Raw genomic sequence first — 22,212 nt, 5'->3', positions numbered from 1 at the left:
CAGGATTCGACTAAGGACTCGTGTAAAAGGGCGTCATGGTCCACCAAATGTAATGGTAAATTCCTCTAATAAAATTTCCTAATTTGTATTAAAAATCAAGACTGGCAATGCAGACGGCCACCAAATAGTTTCTCCCGGACTATGTTCTGTTCCTTTAGGTTCTCCCGCCAAAGGTTCTGAGTTCGAATCCTGGACTGAACGTGAGTGTTGCTTCACAAGTGTCCATTCATAGGGTTCATCTGACCATCCTCATGATTCGTATATTGCACGCTGCCCTACGTACCCACGCCGTCTAGGGTTACACACTTCTCCGTCTATGTCGACACGTACTACGTGTTGCATCTTTGTAAAGGTGCAGTCTTTGCATCTGAAAGTATTCATCACTCCTTGGCCGTTATGGAATCGCTTTCCACGATCGGTTTGCGAGAGAGGAAGAAGTCGGGAGGTGCAAAATCAGGTAAACATGTCAGGTGTGGCAAAATACATTTCATTCTTATTACAGAATCAGCGGTTGCAATCGCGGCGTGGGCAGGTGAAGCAACGAACACAAGTAAAAGAACCTTCGGCCAAAAGTCTCCGCGCACCTTCCCCTCCATCGGTTCAACTCGGGTCATGAGGAAGCATGCTCGACTCTGCCCCTCCCCTTCACGCGTGAGGACGTTGCGCAGGAGTTCCGGGTCTGCGCAGGCTCTTTTTACCTATGGTTCCACTTACACAACAAACATTGCACGGATCTCTGCAAGTATGCTAGAGACCCAGGTTCGAGTACCTGCTCAACAGTTGAGCTAAGGTTTACATTGTTACTTTGTCGCCCCCTTACTTTATTGTGTTCGCATAGAAAATAAATATTGTTGTACTGCTTTCGCACCCCTTTCAACATACCTTCCGTTGTCGACTTGTTGAGAAACATTACTTTGTAATCAATTGGTGTCGGATTCGTTATTCTGTAGGAGCACTTTACAAGGATTCAGATCCAGTCTCGATTTGACTTTGTGAATATAGCGAATTTAAAACCTTTGCTTTTCAATTTGAATAAAAAGTTGATATAAAACATTGCTTTCAATCGAGAGATTTAACTATGACAAAAAAGAAAAGGACTCTCCTTAAACTTCCTAACTGATTTCCGATAAATAAAAGGAGTTGCTGCGTTTTACTTTTTTCGCATTCCGAAGTTCAGCGGGATTTTATCTGTAGATATTACTTCCAAAGTATACCGAATTACTGTTCCTAATGCTATTGTGTTAAAAATGATAGAAGCATTAGCCTGTGATTTGTACAATGATTAATTTATTGGTAGAACTTTAAATACCCAACATTGCATAAATAAGATTTTCGAACGCCTTCCAATTTGTGCGGTCTTTCTTTTGAACATTTTGTTTACGATGCTTCAAGATTGTGCGTGTAAAGTCGGTGTGAGTCATGCACAAAACATAATGGTTTATTGGAGATAGAGTGCCCTTCATTCACTTCTTCTCCATGCCTATCCCGAGGCTGTCGTAAAAGCATTAAGACATAATTGTATCAGCATTAATGGGAAGCCCGGGAGTAAACAGAAAGATAGTATGAGGTCATTGTTCTGTTGGATCATGGCTCACAACGTTGTAGAAAATAACTGCCTAACACCAGTACGTTATCAGTAGATAAGCCTTACAGTAAGCAAGCACGGTGTAGGTCCGCGTGAAAACAGTTTGCATTTCCCTCTCCTTTTCACCTTGAGCTTGTTTTATAACAATCATAAAATACGTAGGGCAGAAGCTTCACTGATCGAAGCCTTGATCTGCGATGTTTACTTATATTGGGTGAGAATGAGTCAAGCGAGTTTACTTTAAACCAGTGCCGGATCTACAAGCATTGCCCCCCCCCCCCTTACCTACACCCACCCAATTCAATTTTTTTAAATGGGAAGGGGGTTGGTTATGTTATGTATATAGTATACTGTTTTCTCACACCTCGAAAATGATAGGTACATTTGTTACAATCACGCAGTCGTAACTTTTCCCTGATTAAAGATTGGTTGAAGGAACCTTTACCCCGGCATTCCTCGTGAAATTCTATTTGATTCTAGTCTGACTGCCACGCGGAAATGTGGGGTGGGTGATCTAAGGTAGGAATTTTTCCGGCTTTGTCCCCTCTAGGGCCCATCCAGTCTCAAATCAAATGTAATCGGGGGGCGTAAAGGCGGCCGCAGCGTGGTGTTGATCACATATCACCTCCAAGATGGCCGACATCGAAAATATGTAGGGACCTACCCCCCATTCCTTAAATATGCCTTATGGCACGGTGCTATATGCATAGGGAACTTTAACTTTACCTGTACATATTGTATTCCTTTCTGTACCCCTGAGTAGCTACGTTTATTTTTTATATACGGGTCAATCCATATGAAGTCGTACAACATTGTTGCTTGACCATTTTTTAAAAAGTTTATTTTTTGTGTGGTGTGAACCTCATATGTTGACATTTCAGAACCACTGTTATTTTATTTTTACTATCACCGATTTGAAGATGCCGGGCATTTATTTATCATGGCGCGCGTCATTTTCTCCATTCGTAAGCATCAGCGGCAACTTTTTTATCTCAGCTCTGGTAAGTCCTACGACAATGAGACAAAATCTGTGATGTTAAGCACATTATAGGCTACAATTATATTTCTATGTAATTTTATAAATATTATTCCTTCATAATAAATTTTAAGGTCAAAATTGTGTATTTTAATCAGTCAAAATGACATTTTCGGAATTTTTTTTTGGGGAAAAGGCATTTTGTTTGACACTTGAATTTTTTTGTGCAAGTACCTGTGTACCAATACAGTATGTCAAAATTATTTGAAGCTTGAAACTTTAATCCTTTTTTTTCTACAGGGTCATGAACATGTACTTTTTGTTAAAAAATTCCAAATTCAGGGTTAAATATCTCTGGTGGGCAGTTGTTTAAAAATCTGAAATTTGTACACAATACAGTGCTACTTGATGAGTAACTTGAGTAAAAATTTTGAGTTTGAGATTCAATTGGTTTAAGAGATACAAAACTCGTGAAAAATTCAATATTTTGCATTAAATATGGTATTCCTAATTTCATTTCTTAGCTATTAACATTTTGTGTTAAAATTCTGCAAACTGTAATTTGGAATGTCAATCAACAATATTACAATCCTGAAATGGCTCTGCAATAAAGTATGTATACGAGGGCGTGTTGAAAAGTTGACTTCATATGGATTGACCCATACGCGAACCCTCTACTATGTCAATGGCTGAGGGCCCCCTAAAGGCTTACTTGTTCCCCCCTGCACTGCGGGGTTTGCGGCTTGTAGATCCGGCACTGCTTTAAACCTTGTGTCTCCTCCCGTAAATAGGCAAATAGATAGGCTAGCAAGTTAAATACTAAAGCCAAAAATATACTTTTTTCCTTAACCTGTGATGCTTAGAGTTACATCATCACTATAAGTGAAGAAATAGGACACACTAGAACGCAATCATTCACATTGAAAAATGAGGAAATAATAGCAAATAATGTGAAATTGAAAACATGAAATACGAAAATTACTTTTATCACGGCATTTGTCAATACATTTTGACAAAGTGGGCCCAGCGCCAGAAGATCTTCGGCTTGGGTGTGTAGTGATGAGTGATGTCACTATTCTATCTCTGAGTGTTAATCCTGACGATAAATGGTGAACTGATGCTTAAATTAGTGAACACGTTTTCAGTTCAAATATATATTTTTAATAAAGTCATGTGTTTTCATTCTTTTCTTACAATTTCAGTTTTAAGCAAAATTTAATTTATAAAAGACTCGGCAGGTAAGTCTTGGGAACTGTACCAGACTAATACCAAACTGTTTATAGAATATATGAAAAAAATATACAAAAGTAAATGTAAAGTAAAGTACTCCCCTGTGCTTTGCACACGTCATGGAGGCGTATAGGGGGTGTGGAGTTAGGGCTCCACACTTTCTCGATCAGCACACTACCCTCCAGGTACCCACTTTATACGATGCTGAGTGGGCGCCGGAGCCGCTTGAACATAGTTTAGTGTGTACTATAAATATTATACCAGTGACGTGCGGTGACTTTGGTTCTTGGGGCAGCAACTAATTATGGGCAAATCTTTAAAGCATCGTGCATGACCCCTCCCTCACACAACATTGTGAGTTGCATGATTATCATTCATTTCTATATATATATATATATATATTTTTTTTGCGTCACATATCTTCTGATTTTGACTAGTAACGACGGTGTGGATAAGGTGATGATTAGATAAAATTGAGGAAGGGACATTCACAAAGAACACCCACGAGCAGGCGGGGATTCGAGCACGGGAACTTCGGTCAATCGAAAGTCGACCGCTAAACGCACTCGCCCACTTCGCCAGAGTACCAAAACCTTACTCCTCAGAAATAAAACAGTGCATGTTACAGTATATTCCTGGAAAATGGCGAACTTTTTTCACCTTCAGGAATCCAGAACGGGACGGAATTTTGCCACGCTTCCGCTCCGTTCCAGTGGGCGCTCGGCGCTCACCTGCTAATATCATGGCAGACAGAGGTTCAGTTTGCTTCTGGCATAAGATTTCTCTTCCATAACTCTCATTTGTATCCTTATTGCATGCATGGTAACAGCTTTTAAAATATCACTATTTTATTTTCTTTGAGCCGAAAGAAAAATTGCAGCGAATTTTGAAGGGGAGAGATTGATGTTCGTGTCCCTACAACAGGTTTTTCTACCTTGTGTGTATGCACTTCAATTATTGCTTCTCCTGCTAAGTAATGCTTCACCAGATAAGTATTCTGATAGCAGAGGCAGGAGCTATTTCACACACAAGGCACGAAGGGAAGAAGAAAAGGGAGTATCTTGTGCATTCGGAGCTCACATGCCACATAGAAATTGCCTGCAAACGCAAGCTTTAAACAGTTTATGCGGTTATGTAAGAAGCAAGGGACGATACCTTTGAAATGTTGACAAGACTAATGCTGCCGGTATGAAAAGACAAGCAATCGCAGGTGACCTTGATAAGGTAAACATTTTTGCGCTTCACTGCCATTTTCGCTTCAAACTAATTGCGACTGGAGAGTAATAGTGGCGGGTATGCTGTACATTGTTTAGTTTTTGTGGCCGGGTGTTAAATCCGTCTTTTATAGTTCTGGTAATATATGTGGGAATGTTCTGCAGAAATTCGGATCGGCCTAACGTGCTACGAGGCCAGGTGTCTTAAGTTCGAACCCTGGTCAAGGCGTGGATGTCGCATCATAAATTTAATGTGTTCATTATTCTTGCTGTTCGTCGTATAAAAGCTATATAAAGCAACCGAAACGAAAGGAAAGATAAACATAAGTAGATTCTTTTTATTTCAGTGCTCGAAGGGGGTGGGGAATGCTTTCTCCACAGTTAAGGGAATGTTCATAAAGCATTCCTCCAGCTAGGATACCTAATGTTAATCACGACGATGAGGATGAATGTCGAACACGTGAAATGAATGATGGAATAAACTTGGTGACACATCCGTGACTAACCAGGATTCGAACCTGGGAGCTCAGGTCTCGTAAAGCTCCACGGAGGCCGGCATCGCTGTATGGATTTTGCAGAGGGAGCATATCCGAATCGGGGAGAGCGGCCTACGGGATTGAAGCCCCTATTTTCGAATTAGCACATCCTTCCATCTGGGTACATCCGAAGCACGCGAGGTTTCACCCTGCTCTGTCAGAGACGACCTCCAGTGTTTCCTTAGATATGAAGTGAGGACTGAGTAGATTCTAACATACTGTGTACTATTAAGGCTGGTAACAAAGATACTGTGTTGGCCCCTTGAGCCATCAAGGAAGGTTCGTTACCATGAAGACGATTTGGTTTTGATTTGCACTGCATTGCCAAACTTAATAACAGCGACAGGGAATGAGTAACTTTTTGGAATCTCTCCGATCTTCGCGACCTTCTTGGTTCAACAACAGCAGATGTTGACTGACTGAGGGTGGTTTTGGTGTATGCGCTGATGGTAGAGCGACAGTAGAGCGACATAACAGGACTCCTCTTTCATTTGGAGCCAGGAAGTCGAGCCCTTTTCTTCCATCGCGTAGACTGTATAGGTTTTACCGAGACCGGTCCGCGTTCGATACCCGGTGGAGGCACATAGTGGTTCGGATTCCACTTTAAACTGTAGGCCCAGTCCGATTAGTCTAACTGTGCATACAGTGGACTTAAAACAGCAACTCGACAACAACAACAAAAAATCACCTCGCGGATGAGGAAGGGTGTCTCGATCATGTCCCGACAAGGTTCGAAGAACATGGTCTCGTTTTCGATTCGATTAATAAAAGGTAGCCTCGGTATTATGCCTACGTTCCACTTTGCCACCGAGATTTGATGGAAGTTCTAAGAAAATACTTCTTTTCTATCTGAGTTACGTCTATAGTTCTTTTTAGGATAACATAATCCGTAAACCTGTGGGCCTTTCATTGTACCGTAAGTTTCCATTTCGAGATTTTAGATCACTCCGTAAGCAAAAATTACTTGTGCGATTATCCCTCACCACCATCCTTACATTGATCACCACAAAGATAGCCAAACGCATAGCGAATGCTGGGTATACCCATTGCACTCCCATTTCTCGTAGATTATTTTGTACTCTGTATTATATACGGATTAACATGCACAGGACGAAAATAGGGATACTGGGCGGGGTCCGAATACTGGGTAAATAAAGCATGTTTATTATTGTCTTCCATCATTTTTATATCTTTCCATTGTCGTGATAAATCTAACGATATAAGGATATGAGGAAAAGTGGGAAAACGAAGAAGTAAGGACCTTTTCTCCAGAATCATATTGCCCCTGTAGAACCAGGGATGTAAACATATACATAACGCAGTAGGGTCGTTATTTGTTTAATTCTGATTTGAAATGTTGATTATTACCAGAAGACCTCAATACAGAATTAGGAACAAATAATAATAATAATGATAATTCGGTATTACAATATCTATAAAATATTCATAATTTTTACACCAATGATATAAAGGATAGCTTACGTATACAGTACTGAGATACAAATAAAATAATAGATTAAACAATGTATGCAAGAACCTGGTGCAGGCATTGGGAGGGGCGTCGCCCCCATCGCCCCCTCCGTGGATCCGCTCCTGTTTTGGGGGATGACGGAAATTTGGAGTATTGGGTATCACTGCAACTCACTACCGGTCACCTTAATACATTATACCGTTGTTGACAGTTTTTTGGAGAGCAATTATCTCTATGACTCATAATCAAGTCACAGAAAGAGACAATTCGTCTTCCTGAAATAATGGGATGATATGCTATCTATATCATTGTTATTTTTCCGGATATCAGATCGACATTGTTGATACTGAACCATATGTTCAGGATGTGTTGTTCTAATCTTACCTTTGTCATAATGCTCTCCACGTTTGGTAAACATGTCAATGGTTTTAGTTGAATTATATCTTTCATTGCTGATATACTATTTTAACTGTTATCATCAGGGCAAGGCAAATCATTGCCCTAGTTCAGGAAGCAGATCATGCTGAGGTTTGTTATAATATACCACTTGAATTACAAGCACTTTTTGAGTACTAAGCTAACATATTTCTTGTACTTTGGAGAACGATGTTTGCCAATTGATTATCAGGAATGTTCTACTTTATTACTTTCTCGCAAGCCAATTTATTAGAAATATATCAGTTTACAAAAAGAGCCTCTTCCTGATAAGTATATACTCCTTCTCTCCCATAATTATAGTCCGGTATGCCAAAATGGTAGTACAGAAATGACAGACGAAGAGACAGATGGAAAGCACAATTTGTACTGATCCTGGAGTAATAAAGTTGTATGACTCATTCCCGTGTTTCATGTTCTTCTTCTGTATACACCAATGTCACAGTTTGAATATCGGGCAATTATTATGAGACAACAAACAAAGGTGTACCGGACAATAATTATGGGACAGAGGGAGTAATATATCATTGGTCCACATACTTGGTCCACATTCTTGGTCCTCAGAGGACTGTTGCCAGGGGTCGAAGTGAACCAGAGCGGACCGGAATGGCGATCCGGTTCTTGAATTTCTAGAACCTCGTTCCGTCTCATTAGAAATGGCAACGGACCGTTCCGGGTCGTTTATTATGATTATAATTTTACATATTTCACTACAGTTTGCTGTGTAAATTGTTGATACTCTTTAAGAGTACATATTATAACATTTATATAAGCTTCATGCTTCCCCTTCACGTGGAGATTGTGCGTTGTTGCTGCGAGGGGACTTAGCAGAGTATGATGGCATCATGTCGCCTTCATCTTTTGTGTCTTGTCACATTTGTTTGTTATTTGTTAATTATTATTATTTGTCGTGTCTTGTTGATTAGATTGTTCTGACAGAGGTATCCTCCTGCATAAGATCTTTCCACAAAGTCTGGATCTCTTTTTATGGACACAAATTTTTCTTAAGCTGAGCAGATATTTTGTTGACGTTCTGAAGAATAAATCCCATCCTTGATCCCCTAAATGTGCCTTCATGGCGCGGAACTAGACCTATATGCACGGGGAACTTTACCTTTTATTTACCTTGATCATACGCAAAAGAACAATATGGAAATATCTTTCACTTGCACAATTTTTTTTAATAAGCATTATTTAGACAAAGTATTGAAAATACATGCATTTAATTCCAAAATAATTTGTTGGGCGAGCTGACTACCATTCACGGTTTTTGGCTGTTTAAATTTTAAGAGATGAAAATTTCAGAAGACGTGTGTCTAGTGTATTTTAGATTATTTGATGTTCATATTATTATTTGTAATACAGCGCGTCATTTCACTAGTCGTTAACGAAGGTAAAACGTTCCGTTCTGTAAAAAATTCCATTTCGAACCCTGACTATTGCTCTACCGAGTTTAGTTTTGTTTAATATATACGTTTGACTGACATCCGTGTAATTACTTTCGACCTCTTCCTCCTTAAATATTTATCGCTCATTGTAACTATGCAACTGTTAGTGAGCATTTTAAATTTTAATATGTACATATAACAAAATAGTTATTGTGTAAATTATCATACACAATCCCCGTGAGATTTATATAATGTTTGTATGCAATGGAAGATTCTTGTATGCGGTCTGGATTCGAATTGGGTATGGTCGGTGCGTTCCTTTGTCTTCGTCCCCTCCCTAAATTGTCTTACATCCTCATCGTCACGAATAGAGGTGGGAGAGCGATATGTAGTAACCAAAATTACCTAGTGCAAGCCAGGAATCGAACAGGTGCATCTTCGATTAAAAGTCAACAGTAGGAGACCTTGAAGATAATCTATTCTCTGCTACGAGTCTCTGTCGTTTGCCCTTCACCTTTGATCCTGTCGTATTAACGAAGAACCAGAGCCTTAATAGGGGATCACCGTTTATCAGTTTCAATTCCCAGAAATTGTACCACATGTCACGTTATCACATTTTCTGATAACACAGTGTAGGTTTTTATGTGGTTTATTTTTGGAGGCAAATATACAGTATTTATTTTGACGAGCGGGGTATGCACCACTGTATCTGAACATTAAAAAAAAGTAAGAGTAAGAATTTCTAGATTCGAATTAATTGCTATGTCCACTTGAAAGGTTTCCAAGGAAAATCTTGGCTATTACAGGCAAGACATAATGCTCTTGTGCTTATGCAGTACAACACCTTCATAAACTGTCAGCATGATGCTTTGTAGATTCATTTCATATCTCGTACATGTATTTTTGTTCTTTTATATCACTTAAATTGTACTTTTGGCGATGAAGGGATAGTCACAAATGAACACCCATACCTAAGTAAGGACTCGAACCCGGAAATTTCCAACACGAGAAGTCTTATCAACAGACACCTTGTGTCACCAAGGTGGCAAATATAGACAGTTTTCTAAATATTGGATAATATTTTAATGAGCGACTGAAATGCTTTCTTTTTACGTATTGTGGCTGATTAGTTATATTTATGCTTGTAGTTTTGTATAATATTCCGAACCATAATTCACGTATAGGACAGACTAGTCCCGATCCGATTAAGCTATCTGACCATAGAGTGGACTTAAAAAGAGAACTTCGACTTTGTTACAAGACAGTTTTGGTAGTCATGGACGATCTCTTTATTATATCAATTGAACTACATATTTACTTAATTGCGACGACGATGGTATAGACAAATTAGTCGGTATTTACACCGTAGCATTTGAGAGAACATGATATTCCATCACAGTATTTATTTTGACGAGTGGGTTATGCACCACTGTATCTAAACGTTAAAAAAAGTTGCGCATTAGGAAAGTATGGGTAGGACCCGTAAACCTGTAAGAGTCATAGAAATCAACTTAGGAGGGAAAGGGTTCTTGAAAAAATTGTGGAATTTTGTAAAAAACTTTCAGAAACCATGGTAATTATTATTATTATTATTTGCTCGCTTATCAGGATTGGAAACCGAAAACACGCTTTTACTTTCTTTCCTTCCTTCCAACCGGTTTCTTTTTTTGAGGAATATTTAATGTAAAATGTTCTTTTAATGCATTTTTAATAATTTATTTTCAACAATGTTGAATAAGCTTGACTCGTTGGATGAATATGCAAAGTTGAAGACATAATACTTACTTATTAGTATATCAAATCATTATCGAGTGAAAAACCTGTAAAAGTCAGGAAATTTGGTTTTTGCAAAATGAGCAGGAATCCTGAAGAGTCTTGAGTTCGAAATCAGCATAAGTTGTGCACAGCTTACTCTTTTTGATAATGTTGGCCTCATTTGCTGATTGTAGATGGCCTATTCCGTTTCTGTTGGCAGCGATAAGCGAGAAGTGTTCGTGATTTTTTTCCCTTCAAGGTGCTTCTGCCAAGTAATAGTAGTCGTCACAAGAAAATGATGTCAAAGATCAAAGTACATGCCTTCTACGTATTGTGTGGTAATTCAGTCTTATATAACTGTATGCAACTAACCTATATGCAGTGTAATAAAAGTATTGATGCTGATAAATTAACAAAAATGAGCACACACCAAAAATATTTTATTTGATGAAAGGGAAACTGGCATAAGAAAGAGAGCCCTGAGATAATGTATTGGTCCTCCAGATAGAAATGTAGCTTACCTTAACATTTCCCTTATAATACTTATAAGATATTTGAGCAGAACCCATAATTTTTTTAATAGATGAAGCATGATTTAATTTTAAAAATATATAAATAAATTTGGGTTTCACTATTCATGAAACCCATGTTAACATCGTTGGTGTAAAAGAAACTATTCTCCATCCACTGCATGAACGAAGTTAATGTAAACAAAACCCACGTGATTTCCAAGAAATGGTTCTTCTCTGTGTGTTCTGGTGTTATTTTGCCCATGAATATATTGGTAGTGTTATATTGGCTCATATTATAAGAACGCACAACTTCAATGTAGCAACTATGTTGACTAATATGACTTTATCACATGCACTATATTCCTACGCGCAAGATGCATGCACCTCTGCCATTGGAACAATCAATAGGATTTTTCAGAAGTAACGTGTATTTGTTTACATTGGCTTCGTTCTTACAGCGAACAGAGAATAGCTGGGTCAGAAAAATCTAGATGATGTTGCAAGTTTTAGAAGAAAGAAGCAGGGAGAGTAAGCTTGTTGCCAAGGCCATCCGAGTAGCTATAGCTATGGTAAACGTTCCTGAATGGGCAGTTTCGTTTGCTTAATTCCTTGCAAGAGCCTGGAGTGTCTTTGAGTACACTCTTCTCTTCCAAGAATAAAAAAAAATTGAACGGCAAATACACCGTCACCGTCCGAATCCAAGTGAACATAGTTTAGCCTCGGAGAGAAGCCAGGCATCGGTTTCCTCGGACAACACTTCATAGTACACTAAACAACACTGCACTTCCGCGTATCTTTTAGGGTCAGTTTTCGCACATTTAAATATGAAGAAAGAGTGACCACCTGCTGGTCATAAAAAAAAAATAACTCTCTCTATATCTCCATTTCAAGTGGGATAAATAGCAGTGGCATAGCATGGACATTTCGGGTGGGAACGCCAAGTCCGAAGGAAGGGTCGGCCCTTTCTTGCTTAATAATTTACTTATGGTATTAGTCGCCACAGGTATTATTTATTTGCCTGAAGTCAGCTGGGTATTCAGACCTACTATAACGGCTGGGGATACGTCGGGCTGACCCCCCGACTATTCCAATACTGGTTGAAGATCTCCGCCACAAATGTTTTGAACTCTGGTGTTTTATACCTTTTTTAATACCTTTCTGCATGACGCAAGTCATTAAAAACCTACCTGAATCACAAGCGCCTCTGCACAACAGTAGACGTCATTGTTGCGGCTGATCCAACTACTGATTGATTTGGTTTATTTTATTTCGCTTTTCTACCACTTTTGGTTAATTGCGAATATGAATATGGGTGATGATATTGATGAAGGGACACTGACAAAGAACACCCGTGCTCACGCCGGGATTCGAACCAGGGACCTCTGTCGATTTGGCGCACTGTGCAAAGCAGAGTGGATGATCCAAATATCGTACACTCTACTGACGTAACAGTGCCGATTAGTAATTCAGACCACTGTTTATTACATCTTGAAAATGCTGATAAACATTTTAATATAATATATTAATTTAACATATTTTGTCCAGAGACCATTCGATGTTAAGAGTTTTCAAATGAATGCTAAACATTTCCATTCACACAATATTAAGTAGTTAGATAATAACGAAAAAAATACAATAAAAAAAATAGTTTTGCGGGTTAAGTGGTAGAGCAGCCACAGGCTGAATTTCTACCACGAAGACTTCACCAACTTATTTGACAAAAACTGTGTTGATCTTTTAGTTTCTAATGCACATCGCTGTTCGTGCGATAAATTAAACAATGCAGTGGCCATTAAGGAACAGTATATTTGAGATTGGTAAAGTTACGTCAGTCAATATTGCGTATTGTAGCATCACACAACACGAGTTGCATGAGCGCGAAGAGCGAAGAAGCGGGTAGGAATTCTGCCGCTGTCGTCTGCTTCAGAAGGCAGGAAGGGTCACATGAACCAATCACGGTAGACCTCTCGTACGCTGGCGTATGAGAGCCCATTTACGCGCGTGCTGTAGAAATGGAAGCTTTCCCTCCATAAAGGCAGCAAGGAATATAGGAGTCCTGTACGCCGAACCTGCTCGGCGTCCGGCCGAGAAAGGCATTGAAAAGAGATGCTAGAACGAGTGCTGAGAGTGGAGCGTTGCAAGCGGATCGCGAAAAATAGCTATTATAATGCCATGAAGGTCAAACATTTATGAAATTAGTCACGTTTTACTTTAAAATCACAGCATTTAAGCTTTTTTGAAATTTTAAATCTGGGAACGCCGGGCGTACGGGCGTACTATAACGCTACGCCACTGATAAATAGATTCACGTTTACTAAAAATGAAAGGGCTGATTCTCGTATGTTCGTTTCAAATATTATCTGTTGAATTTGGAAATGCCTGTTGCAGAACCGGCGAACGTTATTGAAAACTACGTCATAATTCGATTCCCATAAGGGTTAACTCTGTCGCCTTATAGTCTAGGGATCACAGTTTCGATTTTCTGTTGAAGCACATTACGCAGAGGTTCAGGTACCTCATTAATCTGTAGGTCCAGTCCCGATTCGTCGGTATGATCAGAAAGTGGACTTCACAAACCAATTTTTTTCTCAACCATGGTATAGACCTATGTATTCTTTGTAAATATTATTAATGTATTCTGACATGGTAAACGTGGAACGATTTAAGCTTAATTATTGACTTGTACAATCAGAAGCAAAAGTGACTGGTTAAACAAATTACTTGATCATTTGATCGTACTTTTCTTGGACAAAATATTTGTTAGTTTAATTAAGGATGCCTGCTTATTTCTTAGCTCGATTAAGATTAGAAAATAATCAATTTCTTTGGACTGTACATGTACGGATAGTTTTTTAGACTGTAACGATCACCCCAACCTGTACACGTATGTTAATTCTCTCTGCCAGGTAATTTTATTTTCAGGGCGAAATAAACGTAGAGAATATCCAATTTTAATCATCCCAAGACCTATCTATACTCAGCACGTCCCTAAAGTGCTTTGCTTTAAACCAACCCATTGTCTTTCTTATTATGTCTGTTATTTTACGTCGCCTTTCTACCTATTGGGTTGGTCGCAACAATGAAAATGAATGATGAAGTGGATGATCAGAAAACCACAATGATACCGTAACGTCTCACTCGGGGCTTCTTGCTTCGTAACATTGACCACTCCGCCACGGCCCGGGTTCGAATCCAGGCCTGGACATGGGTGTTCTGTGCGAGTGTCCCTTCATCAATTTCAGCATATCATCACTCATCCTCTTCGTCGCGATTAGACAAAAGTTGCAGAAAAGCGAAGTTAACTAAACCTAATAAATCGATCACACTGCCACGGAGGTCGGTGAACCAGAGGTTCTGGGTGCAAATCGTGGGTGAGGCATAGAGGTTAAAGAAGACGCATAACAAAAAATACAGATACGAAAATGCTTTATAAACCGTACCTTTAGTGATGGTTACGAGACTTAGCAGTGTGTCTGTTTCGCCTCGAACTGAAGATGCCTATCTCTTTGTTAGCCTTATCTCGAATTGCAATACCCGTATTGTCTCAATGTAGAAACATCCGTCTCGTTCTCACGGTCTCGGTTCGATTCTCAAGATACCTAGCTACATAGTATAAACAACATATGCAGCTTGTCACCGCACGTACTTTAATAACGCATAGAGATCATTAACCTTAGCTTACCCGTACAATACGAGAAACGTATTTATCTGGTGGGCACAAGCCCACACGTTTTTTAATCACTAAAATTCAAGAATTCATTTTGCTACTGTTATCTATTAATTACAAAAATTACAATGATTTATAATAAATAATAACCAATTGTGCATGAGTGTCACACACTTATTTTACTATTATATAAAAAATCACAAAGACCACATTTATTTTTCATCAATGCATTTTTGTTTATATAGGTGCAGTTATATATTAATTATAATAATTACAGAAATTACCAACCAATTATATACTGTCACTGCACTGGCATGAGTGTCTCGAATAACACGGGTCCAAAGGGGATGCCTGAAAGGTCCACTAATAAGTCAATTTTGTCTCCTATGTACGTTACATTTATGTTGTTTTTTTGAACAAAAGTAATATTGAAGCATTGGGAACACCCTAGAGAATCGCGTATTTTTTTTTTTTTTTAAATGTTTCACAGTTGAAAAATCGAAAAACTAGAGGTGGTTGGGCTTTATGGTCCCCTCCCCTTTCGGGTAAGGTAGGATTAAGATAGACTACTTTCATTGGTAACACTTTGCTCTTTGACGTCTCGTTTCGACGCTACGTGCCCTCGAAATAAATAAATTTTATCTTGAATGTATGTGCAACCACGAAGCACAGGCTCACAATTGGAAGTAACGGGTTGGCTTTGTACTTACTGTAAAATAAAGAAATATGATTTATCTACAAAAAAAAACCAGACATATATTCACTTGATACACCCGATAAAGTCGCATAGTAAAATCAATTTGGGTTAGTTACAATTTTCAATATCATGCAAAGTGTGGAACGAGACCGGGGATCTCGGATAGAATGTCTCTACCATGTACGTAAGCGCTTCAACTTCCTGAGATTTTCACTTTTACACACGTGTAATATATATATATATATATAATTGTTTTCGTATGGGAAGACAGCAGTGAAGTCATTCCACGATCATAAAAGAACACGCAATTGCGTCGTAACGGTGAGCATTATTCAGACCATGGTAATTAAGTTGTTTTTTTTTCCAGGAAGTGATGCGCCTCTTCGCAGTTAACGAGTAGTTGACTTCGTGGTATTAGGAAGTTACTTCATTGCAATCGACCAGAATTTCAAACACCACCTGACAGTGGCGTATTAACGATTTTATTTCGGTGGTGGAGGCTAAGTTGTTCTTGTTGATCCCGTTTGCTGCTGTTGTTAGCGTTCTTTACCTTCCACGTACTCCACGATTATACTGTATACGTTAGTAGCATTTTCTTCTGTCTAATGAATACTTTAGCTTTTCGTAAATGCAATTGCTTCTATTTGGATTCCTGACTAAAAGAATGGCTAACGTTCTTACCTTTGGTACGAGCGGCCGCGGCTACGATCACTGTTGGAGCCCCAAATTGTCGATATTCACCCAGCATCGTGAAGACAATTGGGAAGCTATTGAAAAGAAGTAACGGGCTCCAGTATAAAATCCACGTAACAGTGACGACGGGACTCGATGTGCTGACCATGCGTCTCTCAGAGAAGAGTCACGTGGCAGACCTTGACCCATATGAGAGTGTCTGTCTCGTCTCGAATTGGAAATGCATGTCTCGTACTTGAGTTGGTATCGAAATACAATACTGTAAACAACATCTATACACCATGACTCCAAACGGATTTTCACAACTTTTGGAGGTCATTACAGGAAACAAACTTTCTCAATAAAGTTTATTCTGTATTGACAGCTCCATTCGACGGTACGAACCCTCGAAACCTACTGGATATATCCTGGATATATGCAACCATACAGAACAGACTCTCAGATGTCACTAGTGGATTCACTTTGCCAGAAAATACATGACTAATCTGTAAATAACCAGATTGATAGACTTGGTATGCTGATATCCCGTAGTGTAGTAAATTTCGTAGGTACAATTTTCATACAACAATACAACAGACGTAAAGTCTACAGAGACGAGAGTCTTGAAGAGTGTCTCGAACTCGTCACGTCACATAGGCCGATCACTTTCTCGGTCTTGGACTTACGTTAATGACTTATTGATGTACAATTTTTACACAAAAAATGAAAATTTCTTCCTTTGTCTAATGTTTCTTCCTTTAATGTCTAATTTTGAGGATGAATTACTTAAAATGCAACTATTAGACTATTGTTAAGACAAGAGATAGGTAGCACTTGAACCTGCAACACCTTTGCTTGATGCACTGTGGAATATTCCTCGGCATTTTTTTGTAAAGAAATCGAAAATTCAGTGCGTACTTTTGGCTTTTGTAAACGTGCAATTGGCCATTTCCAGCCCATTCGGACAATGATACTTTGTTTTGGAACGACGAAATTTCGAGGAGAGACTAAAGTCCGATAGCACTCCTTTAAACGCCTCTACTATTCCACAATGAAATTATTTCTGAAATTGTCCTAACGTGTCTGTGCTCCAGTAATTTTTTAATATTCACGAATTCGTATCAGGTATGTCACTTGGGGCTCTATTATTATCATTTTGCTTCTTTTATTTACTTTTCTGCCCTTCTAGTCTAATCGCGACGATGAGGATGAACGATGATTATTCTCCGTTCAGTGTAAGGACGAAGTTTATGTAAACATAATCACATGACTTCTGAGAAATAGTTCCTTACTTATGTGTTGGTTTTTTGTGTTGTTTTGCCCATGAATATATTGCTCGCATCTGTACAGCTCTGTGGTCCCGCAACTTCAATACAGCAGCTACGTCGAGCGGTATGACTTTATCGTATGCACTATATTCTAACGCGCAAGATTCCTGCATAAATGCCATTGGATAACCAATAGGATTCTCAGGAGCCATGTGCATTTGTTTACACTGACTTAGTTCTTACACTAGACGGAGAATAGATCAAGTTGATGTACGTTCACAGAGTAACATCAGCGTCGGGATTGAAAATCGGGAACCTCTGGGACGAGATTGTGAGACTGTCACCCAGGGCTGTAGGCCACCGAGGCGGCAGAATGTGAGCAGCCGGCATACGTCGTGTTGTGGTTTTCCTCGTGCTGGCGTGTGTATATTTCTTCTTCGGTGATGACTAACAGGCGCCACCCTGTCTAGCAAGTTCATTATTATCAGCACAAGCTTCAAGGATAACAAAATTATCAGCTTTGACTTCCCGTGTGTGTGAAATGGCGTATCAACTTGGGCTTCGCCTACCAAATGTGATTTATTTATAGTCAGAGGCAGGTTTTTGTGGAGATCATAATAATCGCCACATGATAGATAAACACTCGACTTGCCCCTTGTTCACGAACTAGGTACTTTTTGACCCGTTAAATGGGATACTAAATGCGAAATATGGACGCAATCGCGTATTATCACGTATGGTTCTGTCCATGAATCAGATCCTGTGGGTTCAATTGCAAACGACTATTGTATTCTTCCATGCGTGTATTGTATGCACTTATACAGGGTTGGGTACAGAAAACCGGCCCGCTTCATCTAACTGGTCTGGAACTAAACTTTTTCCTAAGTTAATGTGCTTGAAAATCAAGAAGAGATGCAGCTACGGAGGGAGGGGTGACGTGACGTGGCCAGTTGGAGAGAGGATTGGAATGACCAAATGTAGATGAAATTAATAGTTGGAGAATATCTGAGCAGATGTGGGGGGTTCGTGCCCAACCCTGTATTAAGAGGCAACATTGATTTGTACCTATAAAAAAACTGTACTTTTTTTACACTTCTCTCACTGCTGTCTGTTATTTCCGATTGCCTGTTGAAAAGTAGATTTCAAGTAGACCTTGATTTCAATGCGCCCTACGCCACTGGGAAGACCCTGTGACCATTTAGTGATATACGCGTGATCTACCGAAGGTTCCAGATACGAGTTCCGACGTGGACAAAAGTGTCACTGTATCATTCATCCTCGTGGTTGCGATTTGCCTGAAAAGTCAGAAAAATTACATAAAATAGAAAAATAGAAATGCGTAAGGATTATCCCGAAATGTTAATCCATGTGTCAGAAACTCGCTCGTCTGATGCAAGAATGTAGTTATCAGGGTGAACTGAAGGTGGACGTGTGGGTGCCTTCCGAAAATGTCATCCTTACACTCCAATGGTGATATGAAGTTGGTGTAACGAATTAAAAAATAATGGGCAATTTATGACATTTACTCAATTGTTTCATTTCGCTTAACGATCTTTCTCGTCCGATGATAGCATCATGATACACAAAATAAGGAAACTGATTCCCATATGAATAAAGTATGATTTACGAGAACCAATGTCAATCGATATCGTCGAGCGTGATTGATGTTGCATAACACTCGAAACACGATGGAGACATTTTTGATTGAATCTTGAATTTCAGTCCGCATTTATTGGAATTTCTTTGTCAGTTTGTATACATCCTCTTTTCTTACAACATCGCGAGTATCGTTATCCTTTTGGATTTTCAGGGGGCCCGGGTTCGAATCCCTGTTTTGTTGATGTTTTTGAGTGTCCATTCATCAATTTCATCATATCAGTACTCTAATCCATCTTCACTGCGACGCCAAGGGTCCCGGGTTCGAATCCCGGTCGGGCTTGGTTGTTTGTGAATGTCCATTCATCAATTTCATCATTTCATCACTCATCCCCATCTTCGCAAATTAGCCAAGAGGCACAAAACGCGAAGTAAAATAAACTAAATCAATCAATCAATCAATCAATCAATCAAATCCATCTTCGCAAATTAGCCAAAAGTGGCACAAAAAGCAAAGTAAAATAAAGCAAATCAGTCAATCAATCTTTTGGATTTTACTCAGGTAAGACTCCCAAGTTATTTTCAAGCCGTCTCGCTCAACAAGCGACGCCAGTGGCAACCCTACCACTTTTCCCTGGATGTTACGTCAGAGCGATCGTTTGCTATGTTGGGTTGCACACATACAGGTTAGATTTTCAGAGCATAAAGCGCAGAAAGTAAGCGCTCTCGAGGTAATGTTTATGAGGAAATGTTACTTGTTTTATGATATCTACCAGCTCCCAACTGTTGTTGACAGTGGTGGGGATAGGGTTCCAAAACTAGGGGGCAAGGTACCAAAACATTGGGGGGGGGGGGGCAAGAACAGTTTAATTTTCCTACATACATAAGGTTTAGTATAGTGCGGGAGCAAAAGTGGCAAAAAGTGGGTGAGCAACTGCCCCCCTCGCCTCCCCCTAATCGCCGCCGCTGGTTGTTGAAGTTGTTTTTGGAAACCTTTCAAAAAGAGTAAAGTGTTGCCCTGTGCTTTGCACCACGCCATGAAGGCGTGTAGGGGGTGTAGACAGTGATGTGCCGTAGACTATATAAGTTTACGTCTACATGCGTTATCTACGCGTAATCTACACGAAGATTATATTGGCTTATAGTTTACATAGTCTACTGTAGACAATGGAAACAACAGGGATGAAGGAAATCCCAGTGGTCTTTGAAAGAGAAAGTATTTTTTTCTTGAAACATGTTGGTAATCTGGTCCTATATCCAACTTAAAACCATTCGACGTAATCAAAGTTATCGAAAAGGGGAAAAGGGACTACCGAAAGAAAGACAAATGACAGCCATAGTGAAAACTGACATTATTTTTTACTGACAAAAGGGAAGGCTAAAAATAGTTTTTTGTCTTATTACTTCAGAGGAAAGTGCATGTGTCTTTAAAGCAGATTTTTCCACGTGTGAAATGGTGGAAATAGAAGTAAAACTAATCTTGTCATTCTACGAGGGTCACTATTTATATTTTGAGCCTTGGCAACACTGATTGAAGTTAGGCGCGATTTGACGTTTGCACGGAATCGTCTGGCATTATTGACCATAACGTACTTCAAATGTTTTGTCAATACCTTCATTTGTGTTGTTTATGTTCCCTTGGAGATTGCGCGACAACAATAAAATGGAATTAACTCGTGAACACTTTTGTGCGATGATTTTTTACGATTTTCGACGTGGATTATCAAGTCAAGACTGCATCGATCAACTTACTTCCACATTTGGCGATGAAGCCCCACCATTTGCCACTGTGAAACACTGGTATAACGAATTTAATCGTGGCCGCCATTCGCTCACCGACGAGATTCGCGAAGGTCGTCCAAAATCAGTTGTTGTTCAAGAAAACATTGATGCTGTGCAAAACCTAATACTGCAAGATCGTCATGTGACATACTGTGAGATTGAGGCAACCATAAGCATTAGTTCCACCAGCATATATAAAATATTACATGATCATTTAGCTGTGAGAAAGGTATGTTCTAGTTGGATCCCACACAATTTGACGAAAACTCAAAAAGACGCTCGCGTCAATTGGTGCAAACAAATGCTCAATAAATACAATCGTGGTGCTTCAAAAGACGTATATAAGATTGGAACAGGTGACGAATCATGGATACATGCATATGAGCCGGAACGTAAACAGCAGTCGACTGTATGGGTGTTTCAAGATGAACCCAATCCAACAAAAGTTGTTCGCGCTCGAAGCACATCGAAACAAATGGTCGCCTGTTTTTTCGGGAAAACTGGTCATGTGGCAACTGTGCCTTTAGAGGAACGTAGAACGGTCAACTCTGGTACACAACAATTTGTTTTCCAGAGGTCTTCGGTCAAATACGGAAAACAAACAAACGCCGTCGGATCATTCATTCTTCATCAAGACAATGCCAGCTGTCACACATCTCGTCTAACAACCGACTTTATGAACAGTCAAAAAATCGAATTGATGGGTCATCCGGCGTACAGTCCTGATTTGGCACCCAATGACTTCTTCTTGTTCCCGAATGTCAAGAATAAATTGCGTGGACAACGATTTTCGTCGGCGGAAGATGCCGTTGATGCGTTCAAAAACCATATTATGGAGGTGTCTCAAGAAGATTGGAAAAACTGCTTTGACAAATGGTTCGAACGAATGCAAAAGTGTATTGACCATAAAGGAGAATACTTCGAAAAACAATAAAGTAGTTTTCAATGCCAAATTCCTGTTTTTTCATTGTTAGGCTCAAAATATAAATAGTGACCCTCGTACTACGGACATCGCATTTCTTTGGGTATATCACGACAAGTTTATTTGGCAGTTCAATTAATACGTAGTGAATTGGTTGAACGTAAATAAATACTTAAAACACTTATTTCTGGACAGTGGAATACTGCACGCTTTCTATGTCCACCTGCTGATGCTGGTTGCTGCTGTGCAGAACGCAGAGCGCCATGTTTCTACGTTGATTACATAGTTTACATAGTCTACATTGTCTACACGTAGAATGTAGACAATGGTTGTTTACGCGTAGACGCACATCACTGGGTGTAGAGTTAGGGCCCCACACTCTCTTGCTCACGGCCGATGGTGGGGGTGATGTGATCAGCACCTTTACTTTTACAAGTCGCTTGAACAGGTGGAAAAATCCCGGTTCTTCCCCACCGGGATCGAACCCAGGAGTGGTAGTCAGACGC

General features: G+C 39.5%; 1 protein-coding gene across 1 annotated transcript in view; it reads left to right on the top strand.

Annotated features, from left to right (window-relative positions):
- LOC145985919 (E3 ubiquitin-protein ligase MIB1-like) overlaps nucleotides 1-22,212 on the top strand; it is a 186,249-nt gene that overhangs the window by 23,328 nt on the left and 140,709 nt on the right. The gene's annotated exons all lie outside the window — the stretch shown is intronic.

Source organism: Lepisma saccharinum, chromosome 1 (assembly GCF_977018435.1).
Source record: "Lepisma saccharinum chromosome 1, izLepSacc3.1, whole genome shotgun sequence".
NCBI classification, from domain to species: Eukaryota; Metazoa; Arthropoda; class Insecta; order Zygentoma; family Lepismatidae; genus Lepisma; species Lepisma saccharinum.
Note: the sequence above shows the minus strand (reverse complement) of the source record. Positions and strands in the feature narration are given on the sequence as shown.